Here is an 18,781-nt window from a genome sequence, read left to right as displayed (position 1 = left end):
GGGGATGCTTTGGTGCAGCGCCTTGGACATACTGACCCACGCTGTCGGTCGGTATAGTCAAGGCCTGTCTGTATCTTTACTAGCACCCTCCTGCAGCTTCACAGGATGCTGCCAAGAGCCCTTGGGTTCCATTTCCTCACCTTTGCTTCGACTCGGTTTCACTTTCGCATTCTTGCAGGTGAGCCTGATGCTGTTGTGTTTGTGGGTTCGTAATAATGCAGGGCCAAGCTTGGGAGTTACTTAAAATTGATATTTTTCTATCAGTTCCTGAAAATCTTTCTCTTCCTCTCGGCTTTGTAACCGCTCCTTTTATCTCTCCCAGTTCCCAGAATTCCCTTCTTTTCTGGAGCTTATCCCACCCCATCCCTGTGTTACTGGATCCCCTTCGCTGATCGCAGCCAAAACTGCCTTAGACTCGCCGGTCACAGACGCTGTACTAAACCCCGGTTAGACACTGCTGCTCAGTTCTGCCCCTGCTGTGCTGGTGGTGGTGCGTGCCAGGCGAACCCCCTGGGGCTGCCCGAGAGGGGGAGGCTGCTCATGTGGCTAACGCTCAGTCGGCCCTGTTGTAGGAGGGGGCAGTGCCATCGCTAGGTCCTTTCTGTACTGCAAAGCTGTGTCACCCGAGTGCTGGTCCACTCCCGTCACTGGAGTTTTAGCTGAAATCGGGGAGGGGGGAGCAGTTGGGGGAACATGCCTGTTCTCACCTGTAGCCTGGGCCACCTTGGAACGATCTATGCTTCCCTCCCCCCCCCCACCCCCCCAGCTTTATTAGCGTCTCAGCAAGGATGGCACAAATGATAAATTGGAGCCGGCCTTGCTGCAAAGATCTCCCCATTCTCTTCAGAACAAGAGGCCTGCTTCTAAAATCCCTTTTAGTCATTGTTCTCTCCAGGCGAGCGGCACAAACTCAATTCAGCCTTAGACTTTGAAAGTTCCTATTTCTCCCCCTCGTCACATTTTCTTTTATCTAAATCCTTGCCTATGAAAGCCTCTATCGACAGCTGCGCTGGCCTTATCTCGCAGAAGGGACCTTCGCTGAGGCTCTTGGAGGAGATAAGAAGGTCTTATCAGCCTCTGATGTCAGAGAAGGTGCCAAAGCATTCTGTCATTGGAGCTTTAGACATACGGTATTTTTTTTATTAAAGTCACAAAGACCTTGGGCTTATAAATAGTCTGATTTAGAGATACGGCTTCAAAATTAGCAGGCCCTGGAAAAAGGCTGTGGAATGGAGTTAATAAAGGAGGGGAGTGCCCCAGCCAAACATCCAGGGCAGCTTTTCAGAGCAGTAAATATAGAACGGAGACCCTGCTTTTTAGCTGAGGACGTTGGGTTTGCCTCTGGCAGCCTGGGCCCAGGAGGAAGATCCAGGCTCTCTTGGGATCGGGAGGAGGACATTTAAAGACCCAGCCTGCCGTCTGCTTTCTGCTGCACCTGTCCTGAACGGAATCTGCTGACAGCTCCGCTCCACTCTCGCCGTTTCTTCCTGGTGCGACTCCTGGAGAGTGATGTGGAGGGAAACGCGAATTGTCTCAATTCCTGGGCCAGTTCTGGTGCTGGAGAGACACACTGTGAAATGCCCAGGTCAGGAGGGCGCTGTTGCCTGCTGCCTAGCCAAGGAGGGGAATGTAGGGGCACTTTAGGAGTGCCTCAGTCATGAGGTGTTTTACAGTGGGGAGGAGCCAGGCAACTGTTAGGGGAATCGGGACCGAGCTGTGCCGTGCCGTGCTTTCGTCCCCACTTCTCATCCCATCAGTCTCCTTCCTTCCTCACGTGTTCTCCCTCATTTACTCCAAAGCAGACTGGTCTTGGGTGGGAAGTGATCAAACCTCATGCTCCAGGGTCTTGGCTAATTGCTGCAGGGGTCAGGAAGGGACACGTGCACACATAGCACTGCACAGGTAGCCAGGCAGAGGGAGGGGGCCTCTGCTTTCTGCTGAAGCGTCAGGTATTGTCCTCCGTCAGAGGCAGGATAGCAGCAGCGATTGATCCCTGTTCCCACAGGGAATGGCTGCTCTCTGCTCTTTAAGCTGTATCCGTGATGGAAGAGGATCATTCAGGGCCCAGCAGGAGCAGTTTGAGTCAAACAGGGAAAAAGGACAACTTCTTTGGTTATCCCAGAACAGCCACCTGCAGTAGCAGGAAGCCAGACGGTCTCTAAAACAGCTTATCCCCCCAGAAACCCTGCAGCTCCCAACGTGTGTGAGCCTGCACTTAGTGCCGCAAGCTGAGTTCCCCCCCTCGGCCACTCTCACGGGGCCCCTTAGGCCTTGTCTCTATGGGGGATGCCGCGGCTCCAGCCGTGCAAAGTCCTCGTGTGCACAGGGCTCTTTGCACCTGCTTGGAAGCAGCCCCAGCGCAGATCCCAGCTTGCGGGAGCGGTGCTGGTGTGCACGAATGGCTGAAAGCGCTAGTGTAGACCGGGCCTTCGTCTTGCATTGGTCCTTCCCCGCCAGCCTGTCCCCTCTCCAGAGCTAGGGGATGGTTGGGCTGCCAGTGCGGAGAGGGTTACAGACTAATAGGAAAGAGAGGGTTAAAATCTCCAGGTTCTCTCCCCCCCCCCCCCCCCCCCCCCCCCCCCCCCTGGGTGGGGGGGGGAAGGGGCTGTTGGCTTTTGTCAGTAATGAAGAGTGACGTGACCTTTCCTAATGCAACTTGTCAGAGTGATTCCCGGTACGGGGGCGGGGATCTGCACTGACAGCACCTGCTACCGCAGCCTCTGCTCAGCATGTCCTCCTTCGCCAGGGGAAACCCCATTCCTCCGGCGGGGTGGGGCTTGTGACTCTGAACAGGATGAGAAGAGCAGCCTTGTGGGCCCTGCTGTGGGAAGGAGAAGGCCCTCCCCCTGGAGCGTGCGGCACAGGAGAACGGCAGTCCACTCCCAGTGAACGGTAGGGGCCTAAATCAGCTCAGAGGGTGATGCTGCTCAGATGCTCCTTTAATTCTTGCCCTGCGGCACAGCTAGGCAAGAGCAGACACCTGCTATCGGGAGGGCTACGCCTGCCTCTCCGGGTGCAAGGTTAACACAAAAGACCGAGGAAGGTCCCTCTGTGAGGTCTAGGAGCAGCTATGTCAGAGCCTCCCTCGGCAGCTGCTCAGAGCTTTCCAAAGCAGGAGCAGGGTAATCCTGCCAGGATTGCTTTGCTCAGCTTTGAATCCTGGGGTGGAACTGACCAGCGTCTGGCCACTTTCACGTTGCTGCTGCTGCTGGCTAAACCTCTGAGTTCTGGAGCAGCCCGTGTGCAGGCCGGGGGACCGGCTCTGAAAGGAGTCCCGCTGGCAGCAGTAAGGACTAGAACATTCAGTGATAGCTTAAATGAAGGGGTTTGGTCCCTTCCCTCACCAGGGAAAGTTTCCCCTCTGTCAGTGGCCAGTAGCCAAGTGGCTGTTTCAAGCATTGAACACATTTCTGTACACCCATGGCTCCCAATTCGCAACATGCACAAAACCCCTGCCCCGTGCGCAGGCTGAGGAAGGGGGGGGTCTAAGCCTGCAGAGCTCCTGCTCACACCCCAGCTCCTCAGCGCGTGCTCAGCAGAGGGCGTCCAAACTGGGGGCAGGTTAGCAAAAGTGCTGAGTGTCCTCTTTCTTGTGGCGAAAGAGCCAGAGCAGCTTGAACTAAATCGGATCCTGCTGATTGGAATTAGTTCAAATGCAGATGGAGCTAACTAAGCTAATGGTAAGCGTTGGAACAGCCCAGTGTCCAATTCCTGTCAGCTGATTCAAGGGCTTTTCTGAAAAGCATTAACGAAATGCCATCGAGTGGACAGATGCCTATTGTGCGGTGGGGCCATCTCCGCCCTCTCACATACCGGCTGCATTATGTGGGCCTGGCTCGCAGCACAATTATTATGCAGAGCTCTACAAATCTGCAGGATCAGTGTCCTGATGGGTGAGGACTCAGTCCGCAGGGCACAAGCCATGGGGGAAGGGAGAAGGTCCAGCCCTCCGTGTCTGTGTTGAGGAGATCTCCGGCACAGGGCCGCAATGGCTCGTCCTGCTCTTTAGGGGCTGGCCTGGGTCGCGCATGGGTACCCGTAATGGCCTTGCTGCTACTGATGACAAGGGTGGCTGGTGTCTCATCCATTTCCCTCATCACATCAGGTGTGACAGCCCCCAGGCTTCTGCCAAGTTGCTGGCACGGCCCCTCACGCCCCCGAAGCTGGGGCCCCACCTGGCTTTCAAGGGCAGCAGGGAGAGACGGGCCTGCCCGCGTTGCCCTGGGGATTGGCGCTAGCCAGCAGGGCCGGCAGCCATTGCTCTCTGGGCCATAGCGTGGGGTTATGGAGCCGTGTTCTGCTGCCGTGGCTCCTGCCGGTGTCGGGCTCTGGCTCGAGCGCCGCAGGGAAGCGGGTTCCCTGCTGTCGCTGCCCCTGGACTGGGGGGGTTTCTGGCGCAGCCTGTGCCATCCCCTCCACGCTCTGGCACCCTTTTGCTTCCAGTTTAAAACGGAGGGGCCAAGATGTGAGTGGGCCATGGAGACTAGTTCCCCCTTCATCCCCTAGAGGAGCTTCCTCCAGGCCGGGGGCTGGCCTGAGTCCTGCTGTGCGGAGCCCATCCAGCCCTCAGGGCAGGGGGCGGTGTGTGGGCACCATCAACCTTACTGCATGTTTGAACCAGTGGCCGAGAGGTGCACGAGTCTCTATTACCCAGTATTGACCCCCGAGCCGCCAGCCCTCTGCTCCTCTGTGCCTTAGGGCACGTCCCGGCCTTACCCAAGTGTGGGTTGCTCCGAGGCTGAGGAAGGCCGGGCGAGTGCAGGGAACGTGGGCTGGCTGACACCACCGGCTTGTGCTAACTCCCTCGGCCTGTGTGCCCCGCTGCCTTCAGCGCCGTTCTCCCGCTGCGTCCTCGGGCAGCTCTCCGGAGTGCAGAGCGCCCAGGGTGGCGGTGTGTTTGGGCTCAGTCCCGGCAGCCTCCAGGGGCCCCTCGCCGGCTGACGCGTTGCTGTGGTGATGGCCTTTACCCAGGCGGCGGCTCCGGGGCTCGAGTTCTAGCAGGGAGCTGCACTGAGGCAGGTCTGGAGGGCAGAAGGGCCAGCTGGTTCCTGGTCGCTGTAACCTGCTGTGGGGCTGAGGTCTCCCAGCCAACAGGCTGCACTGGAGCGGCATGAGGCTGGGCTGAGGCCGGTGCTGTCTAGTGGCAGGACCGTGTGTCCAGTCCTAATAAAGCCCAGGCTCTGCCCTAGGCCTGGGCTGAAACTGACCTTTGAAGTCACCGGAGCGCTGCATTTCTTGGGCTTCCTGTAGGTCACCTGTTGCAATGCAGCCCCTGTCGCTGGTGTAACACACGGGGGTAGAGACACTGTTTCCCCTCGGTTAGACTGGGCTGGTGATTAGAGGCGTGGGGTGATGAGGGCTTGTGTGTGCAGCAGCAGAGTTGTCTGGGCTCTGGACAGTGCTGGTCTTCCAGGCTCTAAGAATTCACCCCTTCCATTCAGTGGGGATCCAGAGACTCTGCCCGTGGCATAACACCCTCAAAGCAGAGATTTGGGTGGGAGGAAATGAGGGGAGCTCAGCCCTCAGGGGAAAGGCTCAAATGCCAATCCCTGGGATCAGACCTCTTGAGAGTTGAGTCCTGAGGTCTCTGTGCATTTGCTTGTCCATAGTGTGTGTCCGAGCCCAAGAAAGGGCCTGGGCCTCTGGCTTCACTTCCTGAATAATCCGCCGTAGCAGCTTGGCCTCGATTGCAGTCCTGCTTGAGGATGCACTGCGAGGGGCAAGGTCCATGGGCGGGGGGAGGCATCTCTCTCCTTGGTAAACAAATCCCACAGTCAAACAGTGGGACAACTTGGGGTTCCATGTAAGCTCCAAACGTGCTGCTTCTCGGGAAGCGAAGGAGCCTGATCTCTCTGCTGCCAGAGACTTCAACACTCCTCCAGCAGACGCACCCCCCACTCCTGTGCTAGATACCCCGGGCCTGCTGTGAGCATGGGGCTGGCGGGGGGGAGGGGGCGGGGGCTGGCTCCCCCAGCTGCGTTAGTATGCACAGGCAACTGTAGCAGAAAATCTCATTTGATAATTAGTGTAGCTGCCAGGGCTGCTTTATGTCAAAAGCGGCGGCCTTTTTGCCTTAAAAAAGAGAGCCTGCGAGAGAAATCCCTTTCATTTCAGCAGATGCAGTTCACTTGCCCCCTTAAGCCTGATGGCAGCAGTGCTCATCAATACTGCATTAAAGGGGATGGCACTGACTGATGGCCCATCACAAACTGTGTGAGGCTGTGCCCAAACCAGGGCACGGGATGGGAGAGGCCTCACCCCGGGGGCCGGGGTACAGTCGCCAGGGCAGAGGTTGAGCCGCGGCACGGGCAGGGTGTGAGCTGCAGGAAGGACGGCCGGAGCACTGGTCTGGGACCCAGGTGACCGGGGTGTGATTCCTGGCTCTGCTGCACGCGCTCTGTGAGATCTTGGGCGCGTCACTGAATCGCTCTGTACCGTGGGGTAGTGACAGCTCACAGCGGGGGGGAGAGGATAGCTCTTTGTGAGAGGCTGTGGGACTGGGGTCCAAATCCGGGATCGCAGACGTCCTAGGGGAGAGGGAACGAGGAGATGAAAGGAGCCAAGGTGACATTGGGCTGGTGGCCAAGATGACGTCCTTAGCAGTGAGATCTATTGGACTGGCGCAGCTCCTGGAGAAGGGGGAGATGCCCCATCCCTTGGGACGCTCGCCATTCAGCTGACTTGGAGAGTAGACGGCAGGGGGCTGATCTCGATGTGCCTTTCCAGGGAGCTGGTCTGGGGAACATGGCCAATGCCGCCGGACTGGTGGAGGCCAGTGCAGCTTTGAGAAGCACTCAGCCCTCAGGGAATAATCCGGACTGCGGGTGGGGGTTTCCCTTTGCCGATTTGCCTCCCCGTTAGAAGTGTGAGGTGCTGTGGAAAAGCTGCCACGTCCCAGCAGGAGGCGCCAATGTGACTTCAAATAAACAGAGGGAAACTGATCTGGCAAAGGAGGTTCAGGGCGGCAACCGGCGCTGCCTGGGGAGGAGAGGTGCTGCTGCTCCTTTGCACAGAGAGCTGGCAAGGAGATGCTGCTGGGCTGGGAAGGGTTAAAGGGTGATGAGACAAAGACACTTAAGGACAGAGGAGCTGGTGGAATCATTAGCACTTGGGGATGAGCATCTCGAGCTGGGAACCTCAGACGTTATTAAATGTGCCCATTAATATGGGGCGAAGCTTAGCTTAGCTGTCTAAAAAATTGTCTCTGCTAAGAGCTGTGTGACACTGGGTGACTGGGGCAAAATTGTGATCGGAATTAATCGGTGGCTTTATTTAGTCTGGCATGTGGCTTCTTCGTCTTTCCAGGCCCTGCCACGCTGCTGCTCCAGCTGCGCCCGAGCTGCCCCCGTTGCTGTACAGCCAGGCTGCTTTGGCCGTGTGAGGTCTAGGGTGGGCACGTTGCCGGCTGCGGGGGTGGGGGGGGAATGGCAGCACTAGCAGGCGGGTAGCACGCAGTGGAGTTCAGCTGCTGCAGTCCCAGCCTGGAGGGATTTAGCAGGAGACTTTGCAAGTTTCCAGGGGAGAGGCTGCTATTGCATCCTGGCTTGGAAAGTCCCTTAACCATTTGTTATGGTGCCTTTGAGTAGGGCCAAGGGATGCCCCTTCTGAGGTTTGCTCTTAGCCCTGGTCACCTGGACTGGGAGCCTGCAGGGAGAATGCTGCTTGCTTGCAGCTAATTACAGAAGTAGCAATTAGCTGCTTCCTGTAGGTCCCAGGGAAGGACAGCAAGCGTCTCATCTCAACCCCATGTGCTGCAGCAAAATGGGCGGTCAGCATTATCCGCCCCGGGCCAGGACCCCTGGAGAGCAGGGATGCTTTGGCAGCCTTTCCAGGAAAATCCCTGGGTGCTGCTCCAGCCAATACTGGTAGCGCCATGTTGCATGGTGGTCCCTTTGGACGTGATACCCTAACAGTGGCTGTGCTGCCACTCAGATGAGACATAAAACCCAGGCTCTGACCCACTCAGTCATTTACGATCATGTGTCTGCTTCACCAGTCCAGGTGTTCTGCCCAAATCTCTATTACATTTTTGCCTCCCTAAATTCCCACCTGGCAGTTTCACTTGGAGACAGGATTCTTCCTCACTTCCTGATTTCAACTATGTGCAGTGCTGCTGTGAAACAGCTGCCATGTTCCACCCCAGAGGTGGCTGCAGTCCACTGATGGGTGAGATTATTTCTGCTTGTAAAGTGCTTTGGGATGCAAGCGCCAATATAAATGTAAAGCATCGTTATTACTTAAAAACTTTAGGGCTGCTTCACTTGTCCTTTTTTTTTCACTTGTAGTAGCTCCTGCTCATGTTAATGTGACTTGGTTGTGACTATCCACTGCTTCCCATATGCCGATGTCCTCCTGAGGTGTGCACATCCCCGTCAGGCCACCCCCTTGACCCATCCTCCTAAAGGGACAGCGTCCAACAAGAGCATTCTGCTCTGGCCAGGTTCTTCTCCTGCCCTCATCACTGCAGCATCCAAGCGCCTTCCAGTCGGGCATTAAATCATGTGACCAGCATCGGTCACGTGTGGTTCGTCCTTTCTCCTTCCCTTTCCGAAGGGGAAGTGGTGTGGGAGTTGCCGTGTGATTTCATGTTAGATGTGCGTTGGGCTCGGTGTCCGTATTAGCCCAGCCAGGCGGAAGAAGTGCCCCTTGCACTTGGAGTGGAAGGTGGGGAGGCTTGTGCTGATGCTTAGGTCCGGGGGCGTTTGGTCCAGTCTCGGGCCAGCTCCTGAGAAAGCTCTGACTCCTACCCAGACGAGCTGTACCCTTGTGGTGGGTGGCTGCATTCAGCCTGAGGAGCAGAGTTTTCCCTCTGGCTCTTGGCCTGAAGCTTTAGGTACCTTTTAGGTGTCCTGAGCCCAACCTGTTGAGTGCCTCCAAGATCTGAGTCAAAGCCTTGAGCTTCCCATTGTATTCCATAGGGTCACGTTTTCTTACTGGGAGCATCGCAGATGGCTAGAACGGGAAGATGGCTTTTTCCTCTGCTTTTGTCCTTTGTTTTCTTTGTGCATCTGGCAGCATTTTTTGCCATTTCTCCTGCGTTGCAGTGGGCCTGGCCCCAGCGCCAGCCAGCTCCCCTCTGCCAACTTCGCCCCTCAACCCTGGAGCATCAAGAGCCTGCCGCTGAGACATGGTCCCTAATAGCGGGGAGTCTCCAAGGACAGCTGTGCTCCGGCCGCCTTCGCAAAGGTGCAAGCGCTGGGTGCGTGGGGAGGAAGGGAGCTGGCTCCCTTGGGTGAATTGTGAGGGAAGGACAAGGAGAGAATTGCAATCGGCTTTCCGAGGTGATGCCAGGCCAGCAGAGGTGTGGGGATTAGCACAGCGCGGGGGGAGAGAGGGCCCTTTGTGTGGGGGAGGAGGTGATATGCTTTTGCTAATCAGCCAGATGGTGGCTACTATGCGGCAGTCCTGAAGGCTCAGTGGAGACAGGGCTAGGTGGGGTTTGCAGTTAGGGTTAGCCGTTAGTCAGCGTGGGCCAGACCCAGGGAAGCTGGATGCCTGCACTAAACCGGACAGGGTCAATGCCTTCCTCTTTACCCCTGGCTCTGTGCGTCCGTCCCTGCAGGGGCAGTCGCTTTGCTGTGCCCGTCTCTGCAGCAACCCCCACGCTCCCCAGCCGAGTCACCCCCAGCGTCGGATGGGCTCCTGCACCAGGAGCCTTCGCCGATGAGCTACTGCAGGCCAGGAGTGCGCGTGGGCCAGGATGGTACCTGGGCTGGGCCTGCGGCGCGTGCGCTCACGCTGGAGGCGCTGTGAACGTTTCAAGGATGGGGAGATGGGCAGGTCTCCAGGAGGGAGGGGGGCTGAGCGTGGCCTGCCATGATCTCGGGCTAGGGTCCTTGCAGAGTCACACAGGGAGCGTTGCAGCTCAGACCCCTCTGCCTGCATCGAGTTCTCATGCTGGATGGCTAGGGCTGTTCTAATCCGCTTCACGCTCTCCCTTTGGTACCTGTCTGTTCTACCTCCCCTTAACCTCTGCTCACCTACACGCACGCACAACACTTGCTGTTGGGGGTTTATCACGCTGCCCCGGGACAGCTCTCCCTTCTGGTTCCCACTGAAAAGGGTCAGCCTGTCGCAGATGTCAGGCGCTTTCCTTTACCGACAAAGCAGGATCCTTGCTGGGGGAACTCCGTGGGGCTGGGGCTTACTGGGATACTCACGGCAGTAAGCAGGGAGCTATTAGTTCAGCGCCTGCTTTGATCCATCGTCCTCCTGGCTTTTACCAAACTTCAGAGGGTGGTGGTGTGGTTTGTGCGCGCGCGAGCGATCTGAAACCTCGCTCCTCGCAGGGCTGTGTAATGAACCCCCAGTCCCAGCGGAGATCTGCGAGCTAGCGAACAGTCAAGTGCATTCAGTCTCTGAATAAGAAGCACTTCATTCTCTTTTCAAACTGTATAATTTCTGCCTGATTGTAATGGCATATTTTAAAATTACCAGAAATCAAAGCCAGAAAATGGATACTGCTGCTTTTACTGTGAGCTGCATTAACAAGGGATACGTAATGTATGAAATAAAAACACTCCTTTTTTTTTTTAAGACAGTAATAGGAGAAAATTGGTTTTGAAACTGAATAAAAGTCCCTTTCAGAGGAAATCATTTCTTTCAGGGTACCTTTGCTGAAAGGAAAATAGTGAATAATGAAAGGTGGTTACATGATTGTCTTTCATTTAAAGAGAGGCTAGGACAGATGGAATCTCAGCAAAATACAAGATTGGAATAATTGCGTGGTAACAAGGCGCTTGTTGTGAAATTAGTATCTTAAGAAAGTCGTGAAAAGGCTTTTACTCATGAATACTTCATTATTAGTAGAAAACAGCCCAATTTGGGTTCTCCAGACACCTGTTCAGCAGGAAATAACTTCTTCCCATCCCCCCGCCCCAACCTGTCTCTGAAAAGAGTATCGTGTTTGCTGAACTTTTCAGCCCAAAAAGTTCTGGGGGAGGGAGACAGCTGAGATTGGCTCTAGCGTCTTGGCGGGCTGTTCTCAAAGGCAGATCAATGCCAGCTCTGAAATACTGGCTCACTCTAACCAACTTGCTGGGCTTTCTGCAGCGCCTGCAGGATGGGCTTTCCCTCCAGGCCCCGGGGCTGGCGTCGGGGTGAGCCCGGAGACTCATCATGACGAGCACTGGATTATGCGTAAATAGCAACAGAGGGAAGTCGCTGCCGCCGAACTCCTCATCCATCATCGCTGGAAGCCCCTCCCTGTGGGTCGCCTTTCACCGTAGGGAGAGATCCCGTTTATTGCCCCCTCCTTTGTGCAGACATCTCACTTTGGGGACTGCAGGCTCGCGAGGGCAGTTAGGTGCAGGGAGAGCCCCAGGCTGACTTCCCCGGGGACGCGTGGGGAGCCCGCACAGAGGAACATGCCCCCCAAGGCGACGTTACCCAATGCTGATCAAAGCCTGACGTGGGACCTTCGGATTGTCCCGCGGCTGGTTATGGTGCCGTGCTAGGAGCCCTTCCCAAGCCAGCGTTAGCGAGGCCGGGGAGCACATGGGAGGTGTTATGCCTGTTGTATGCAGCAGCGTGGGGAGGTCTGGGGGGCTCCGGAGGGTCGCGCAGTAAATGGAAGCTAGTCCCGGCTCTAACTAGCCTGCGCCGTGCTTAGAGTAGGGAGCAGGGGTTCTGTCCCGTGAGCTGCCTTTGGGCTGGCAACCTGGCTGGGGTTAGGGCTTGATCCTGTTTTTCTGTGGTCTCTGTTAGGATCAGTAGATGTCCCCCCCCCCGCTCCAATCTGCCTCCATCCTGCTGCTGCGGAAGGGCAGTGTGTGCTCCCACCTGGGGAGGTAGCGGGTTGAAAGAAGGCTGGGAACGTGGGATTTTGGCAGCCGGTTTCCTTGCATGCCGGTTTTGTGTCCTTAGCTCCCAGTCATCTCTGGCACTTCCAGGAGCCACCAAGCTTGGTTGTGATGAGCTGTATGGGCTTCAGTCTAAGGCGCCCTGTTCGGCCTTGCTAAGGACAGGCTGACCAAGCAGCTGGCAGAACAATGCTGTCCTCTGTGCCCAAGTGGGAACCTGGGGCAGCAGTGCGGAGCATCCCTTCCCCGCCTGTGGGACTAGCCAACCAGCGCCTCGGCCTGGGCAGTCTGTGACTGTCCCTGAGGGAAGCCAGAGCTGGCTGGATTAGCTGGGCGTAGGCCAGAGCACGGCTGCACTTGAAGGTTTTGCATCAGTGACACCGGTAACAGGTGGCGGTTTCCCTTCCCCGTGTCGCTGCCTGGCTCCAGAGGTGGGGCTGAAGGACGAATCTGAGGGCACGTGTCCCGGAGAACCAGTTCCCACTTTATCATCAGCCCTGTCTGCATCTGCCCTCTGCTCAGAGGGCAGGAGTTATACGGGCTACTCTGCAGCCTGCCTTCCCGCAGGGGAAGAGAGCTCGGGGGAGGCAGGGAGCGAGCAATCCGCGTGTGCCCAAGATCGGTTCAGTTCAGAGACGAAAGCAAGCGATTTCCAAGAACGTCTGTCCATTGTGCTCAGGAAAAAGATATTTCTATAATTGCTCCGACACAACCATTAACCAGTGCACTGCAGCCAAAGCAGATGGAGCGGATAGTCCGGCTTCAGCTGCCGTGAGGGGGAAAGTGTCTACATCAGGGGGCGGGGGGAGGAGGGAAATCTTTGGTGCAGCGGGAACTGCGTGGACAGAGGTGATCTGCAGGTCTGGTCCCAGCAGAGGAAGGTCTGCCCTTTGTATCCCAGCTGGACGGGTGCTTCCCTCGACAGGAGGCTGATTGGGGCTTGCCTAGCTGGCCTGGGAGCCCCCTCAGAGCAGGCAGCTCCAGCAGTGACCTGAGAGACATCGATGTACAATAGCAGGTATTTAGGAGCCATTTCCTGGGTCAGCCGGCTCCCTGTTCAGCCAGGGCACGCTCCATGTTGAGTCTGTGCTCGGCTCGTGGGCAGACACCCCCGGAGTAAAACGGGCAGGTTGGAAAAGCCCCCGGGGGCAGTTCAAGGGTGCTGTTAGTTATTACTCGGGAGTGAGTTCAGGGAGCGCAGCCTGCTCTGGGGGTCCTTCGAGCATCTCCAGGCAAGCGTCCCTGCACGCTGCCTTCCCAGATAGGTCTCAGCTCAGGCCCCTCTGGGGGAATGGGGAATTGAGTCTCTCTGGGCCATTCATTCCTGGCCATCTCCACTGATGCCACCCGCCAAGGGGCCAGCTGTGGTGATGGTCCACGGCATGTCCGTAGCCGTCTGCTGGGAAATGGACCCTGCAGCTCATTTCACAGACATCAAAGGGCGATGCGTTTCTGGCACTGCCGGTCCAGGCTGCCCGAGGAGCAGTGACCCACCATTTAAAGGCTCCAATCCCCTGAGCCTCGCTCTGTGTCCTCGACGTAAGCAGGTGCACCGTCGCTGGCACGTCCGGCCTGCAGGCCAGTCGTGTATGGCATGATGTGCGTGCAGCCAGGTCATGGTACCAGAGCCATGGCCTGAGGTGGTGTTGTCACGACAGGACACTGGAATGACTGTTCGGTGATGTGGCAGGACACAGGGCCGGGCCCGCTAAATCGGACAGCCTGTAATTATGCAGGCTATGTGTATGGACAAGCGTGGATAGCCGGACGTGTGCAATACAAATAACATGTATGTGGCATGTATGTAACTCCCGTGTGTTCGGTCTATTTGTTCCTCACGCTGCAGCAGAATCCAAGAGCCGAAGACGAAATAATGGGAACAAATGCTGTGAAAATGAGAGCAACCTGCCGATCTGCCCTCATTTGCTCCTGCCTGTTCTGTTAGGTAGCAGAGATCTGCCAGGTTGTCAGGTATTTCTTTCCCCTGGCTCTCAGGCAACTCAGTGGGTCAGGCTGTGCCTGGAATACTTTACGGAGCTTCACTCTGACTGCGGCTAACTTCATTCCCGGCAGCTGAATGCAATCATGGATCCAGGCTGCGAAGAGAAATCAGCGCTTTGGCTGCTGCGTCCTGAGCTGGGGGAGAGTTGAGAAGCTTGTGATAGCATTGTGTCTGAACGAGCGGTGCCCTCCGTATCACGTCAAACCCCAGCCCAGATGACTCTGTTTCTTAAAGGAAAGGCATTTTCGCAGCCGAGAAAAGTCCTAGTGTGACTATGCTGCCCTGCTCCCCACAGGCACACCCACGCACGTGGATCTCACACAGCTCCCATGCACACCCTCGTGGATGGGTGTGTATGTGCGAAGTTCTCAAAGCTGCCATTTTAATTTTGGGTGTTTCCATTTTTGGGTGCCCAGCTTCAGAAACGTGGGCCCTGATTTTCCATGGGTGCTAGTGAGACCTGGGAATCCAGGCCCTGAGCTTGGAACCTGGCCCGCGGTCTGTGGCTTGCATTGCAGGGAACCAACACCCTAGATGTTCAGAAATTGCAGATCATGTCCGCTAACAGGATCTGGGTGATGGAGCAGATTTCCCCTAGTGGCACCAGCAGAGCCCTCCATCTGCAGATCCCATGTATGTGCTGTGCCTGGGAGCAGAGTGGGTTTGTGCTCCCTGCTTGTCCAGCTGGCAGGTCTCCCGGAGCAGTGCTCGGGTCTGAGCACCGACCAGGTAGAAGGTTCTGTGCAGGATCTATCCTGGAGTCCTTTGCGTGCTCTGAGCCATACGGAAAAGGAGGACGGAGGAACTTGCCATAAAACGAGCTTGGGCAAAGCTTCGCGAACGCAGTGAAGAGAACAGTTTGTACTGGCCACGGGGGGGAAGAGGAGGGATGAGATGGGAATTCCCTCTCTGATATTGGTCGTTAACAAATCTGTAGCGCTCAGTGCCTAGGAAAAGGAACTCCACTGGATGGACAGACGTGATGTGGGCGGAGGGTTAACTTTATTGCAGAGCCCTGGGTGGATTTGGGTGGCAGTTGGTTATGTGGGTGTCTATCTCAGATCTTTCTCGAGGGCCTGCCCCCTGGGCTCGAATGGCCGGGAGCAGCTGAGGTCTGTCGGGTGGGGTTCCCTCACTCGCTAAGTGCGCGTCGCAGGAGGCCTAGGCTAGGATTTGTGGATGCCTCTCGTCTTGTCTCAGTCACCCTCCTCCTCGGCTGCCGTCCGTTCTGGAGGCCCGGGGGGAGGTAGCGGGAAGTGAGGGACAGTGGCAGTGTTCTTACCCGTTCTGATCTAGCTAATGGCATGTCGTTCTCCTTCGTCTCAGCTTGGCTCGCACATCCTGCCGGCATGTGATGAAGTGACCAAGCCCTGATGGGCCTTCCCCTCCCCCTGTGGGATTATTGGCTGCTTTGGAAATAATGAAAAGGGGACTTGTTCTTCTTCCGTGTCCAGCCCTGGGGTTCCCCAGCGTTAGAACTATCCAGAGCGAGTTACAGGCCATTTTGTGTCTGTTGGCAAAGCCTGCTGGGGGGGCGGAGTCGTGAGCTCCCCCCGAGGCGGCGAGTGGAGTCGTGTGTGCAGGAGTTTCCGGTGCCACATCCATGAGCCTGCAGGGAGGGTCTCTGGCAGCAGCTCTGGCATTAAACACCATTGCTCAGGTGAGCATCGGGGCCTGGGCCATGGAAACCCACCCCAGGCTGGTCCGTGAGAGGTTTCCCCTAACATGTGCAGACCAAGGATTTCTGTGGCTGAGGGAGAGAATTCTCTAGCAGCTTCATCAGGAGACAGCCATTGGGGTCTCCTGGGTTCTGGTCCCAACACAGACTCGCTGTGTGTCCACTTCCCCCACTCTGCACCCCACATTCCTAATCTGTAAACTGCACCCTATTGCACTCGCCTTCCCCCAGGGGCACTGGGTAGGGTTGCCAACTTTGATTGCAGAAAACTGAACACCCTTACCCTGCCCCTTCTCCGAGACCCTGCCCCCGCTCACTCCATCCCCCCCACACTCACTCATTTTCACTAGGCTGGGGCAGGGGATTGGGGTGCAAGAGGGGTCAGGGCTCTGGCTGGGCGTGCGGGCTCTGGGGTGGGGCCAGGGATGAGGGGTTTGGGTGTGGAAGGAGGCTCAGGGCTGGGGCAGGGGATTGGGGTGCAAAAGGGTGTGAGGGCTCCAGCTGGGGGTGCAGGCTCCAGGGTGGGGCCCGAAATAAGGGGTTCAGGGTACAGGAGGGGGCTCCAGGCTCAGGCAAGGGGTGAGGGCTCTGGCTGGGAGTGCAGGCTCTGGAGTGGGACTGGGGATGAGGGGTTTAAGGTGCAGGTGGGGGCTCAGGTTTGGGGCAGGGGGTTTGGAGTGCGGGAGGGGGCTTATGGCTGGGTCAGGAAGTTGGGGCGCAGGATGGGGTGAGGGGTGCAGGCTCCAGGCGGCGCTTACCTCAGGCGGCTCCTGGAAGTGGCCAGCGTGTCCGAGAGCTGCGCAAAGCCAGGGCACGCAGGGAGCCTGCCTTAGCCCCGCTGCACCACTGACCAGACTTTTAACAGCCCGGTCAGTGGTGCTGACCGGAGCCGCCAGGGTCCCCTTTCGACGGGGCGTTCCGGTTGAAAACCGGGCACCTGGCAACCCCAGCACTGAGCAGTGTCAGCTACTGCTTGTGCAGCACTGTGACTTGTGTGTGGGTGGGAGGCGCTAGAGACCAGCGGAGGGGAGGGGGGGATTGTTGTTAATTTTACTTTATTACAAGTTACCTCGCAGGTGCGTCAGGGCGTAGATGGTATTTGTCTGTGCAGCAGCTGCGTGCTTTCGATGCTGTCTGAATGAAGCTGCGGAGCAGCGGGCTGGGATAGCTTGCGCTGACCGGCTGGTGTTCTGTGCTGACCTGCAGGGAGAGCCGGGTCAGGTCCTGGTTCTGGATGCTTGCTCTGTGTAAAGAGGAAATACCCAGGTTGAAATGCCATGAATGGGATTCATTCTTAGAAGGGTGAGAGTGAAACTGGGAAAACAGAACGCATGCACTCCCTGACTCTCTTGAAAAAGATATTGCATATGGGTGGGAGTGGGGGGGGGATTTGCACACACATCGCTGCCCCCTGTTGGAGGGGAAAGTGGCGATCTTCTCTGGGGTTATGTGTAAGTGCACAATATACCAAAGAACCCAATGCGTTTAAAGCCGGCTGAGTCCTCTTCCCTGTAGCCCTGCCCGCCCCTTTGCCCTGTCAAGTGGTGCTCCCTGCCCGCCGAGGTCTGGGTCGGTGCGGGTAAGAACGGTCCCCTCTCTGCCTGGAATAGCGGAGATGGGGCAGACTTTCCGTGACACAGCGTTGGGCCATGTGATGGATCGGCTGTGACATCCAGCCGTCAGTAACTTTCAACCAGCGAGAGCAATGGGTCAGAACTTCTCGCTCTGAAGGACAGGGACTGCAGCCTGCTTTTCTTATGCTTCAAGTCAACCTCTGCTTGCCCCGTCTGAAGGAAAGCTCAGTTCAGGAGTCACTCGAGGCAGTGAGAGTACATCAGGAGGAATTAGTTATAATTTATGCCTTCCATCTAGGCTCCTGAAGGGGATATACAATTACCGTAGCTCCAAATGTGCAAATCGTTGTTGGGGATGACTTTGGCCTGACCCCTCTGACTCTAGTCAACTAGATTTCGAGGCCAGCCTGAGCTCTGGTGGCAGACGCTGGGACTCGAGTGGTTTTTAATAGGGGCTTTTCCCAATATCCACTTGACATGGAGGGTTTGATCTAGGCTGGGATCTTAATGGCCAGCTTGCAGGGGAAATAATCGAATGCTTTATGATGTACTGCGAGGAGATGGTGTCCATCATGCCAGCGAACAATCAAGCAGCCTGTCTCCCGCTGTCTGACATTGGCATCAGCACGTTGCAGGGGCGGCGGTGGGCTGTTCGGGGTATGCAGGCTGCATCCTCAGAGGCAGAATAGGAACTGAAACCCTCTTCTCTTTGGGATCCCTCCTCGGGACCCGCTTGGCCAGGCTACCTGGGAGGAAGTGGCTCGCTAATCATGGTTAGATTGAGGGGCAGGTGGGAGTGGCTCATTGATTTATATGTAAGAATCTTTGTATGTGTCGCTCCCCTCCCTTCGCCCTTTATGTGGGATATAGGAAGTTCTTTGGGACAGGAGCTCTCGCTGCCTTTCTGGGTGGAGAGCACGGTCATCATAGCTAGACGCTGATAACTTCACAGCCATGTGTGACCCTGGATCCTGGAGATAGCCATGCTGAATCAGCTCAGGAGGCTGGATAATTAATGGGCAGGACATCTTGGAGGCGTTAGCGAGCGGTCTGGGGCGTGCACATTGCCCTTTGCCCCCTCTGTGTGATGTCAGCGTGTCTCACAGCAGATGGGGGGGGCGTCCCTCGCTGATGGGGTTTGGTCTGCTCGCCTGGAGTCTGTCCTAAGGCAGCCCCCTGTTATAGGAACTCCAAACACACAGCCCTGCCTCCGCCAGCCCCGGGCCTCGGGTGTCACTGCAAAGGAGGCGTGTGCTAACATCTAGGTAGTTTGCTCGGGATAACTACCAGGCAGTAAAGACCTAGCGCAGACACTGTGCAAGTAGCTTTTACCTCCATGTAGCTAGCCAAGGTCAACACGATGCTCCCCCCCGCTCACCTAGCTACATCAAGATAAAAGCTGCAGAGCTTTGTCTCCACTAGGGCTTTGTATGTAGATATCTCGAAGTAAAATCACACCTGGGTTGCAGTGAAGGCAGCCAAGGAGCCCAGGACCTCGGTAACCTGCAGAGCCTTCTGGAGCTGCCGTTGCAAATGCCCCGCTGTACGCTGCACAAGCGTGAAAGTCGCGTGCCGGTGTCTTGTGCCGCCCTGCTGAGGGGATGTTACCTGCGGGGCTGGAGTGGGAACGAAGCAAACATTTTTGGGGGGTAGAGAGGATTTTGGAGCGACGGGGTATGAAAAATAAATGTTTTCAGTCTTAAATTACAAATTGTTCAGGTTTTGA

The 18,781-nt window shown here is 56.6% G+C and overlaps 1 protein-coding gene across 2 annotated transcripts in view; it reads left to right on the top strand.

Moving 5' to 3' along the window:
- The window catches only part of FAM222A (family with sequence similarity 222 member A), an 85,119-nt gene that overhangs the window by 13,717 nt on the left and 52,621 nt on the right, over window positions 1-18,781 (top strand). The window lies entirely within an intron of this gene.

Source organism: Terrapene carolina, unplaced genomic scaffold (genome assembly GCF_002925995.2).
Source record: "Terrapene carolina triunguis isolate 2854851 unplaced genomic scaffold, T_m_triunguis-2.0 Scaffold234, whole genome shotgun sequence".
Lineage (NCBI taxonomy): Eukaryota > Metazoa > Chordata > Testudines > Emydidae > Terrapene > Terrapene triunguis.
This window is presented reverse-complemented; position numbering and strand designations above follow the sequence as displayed.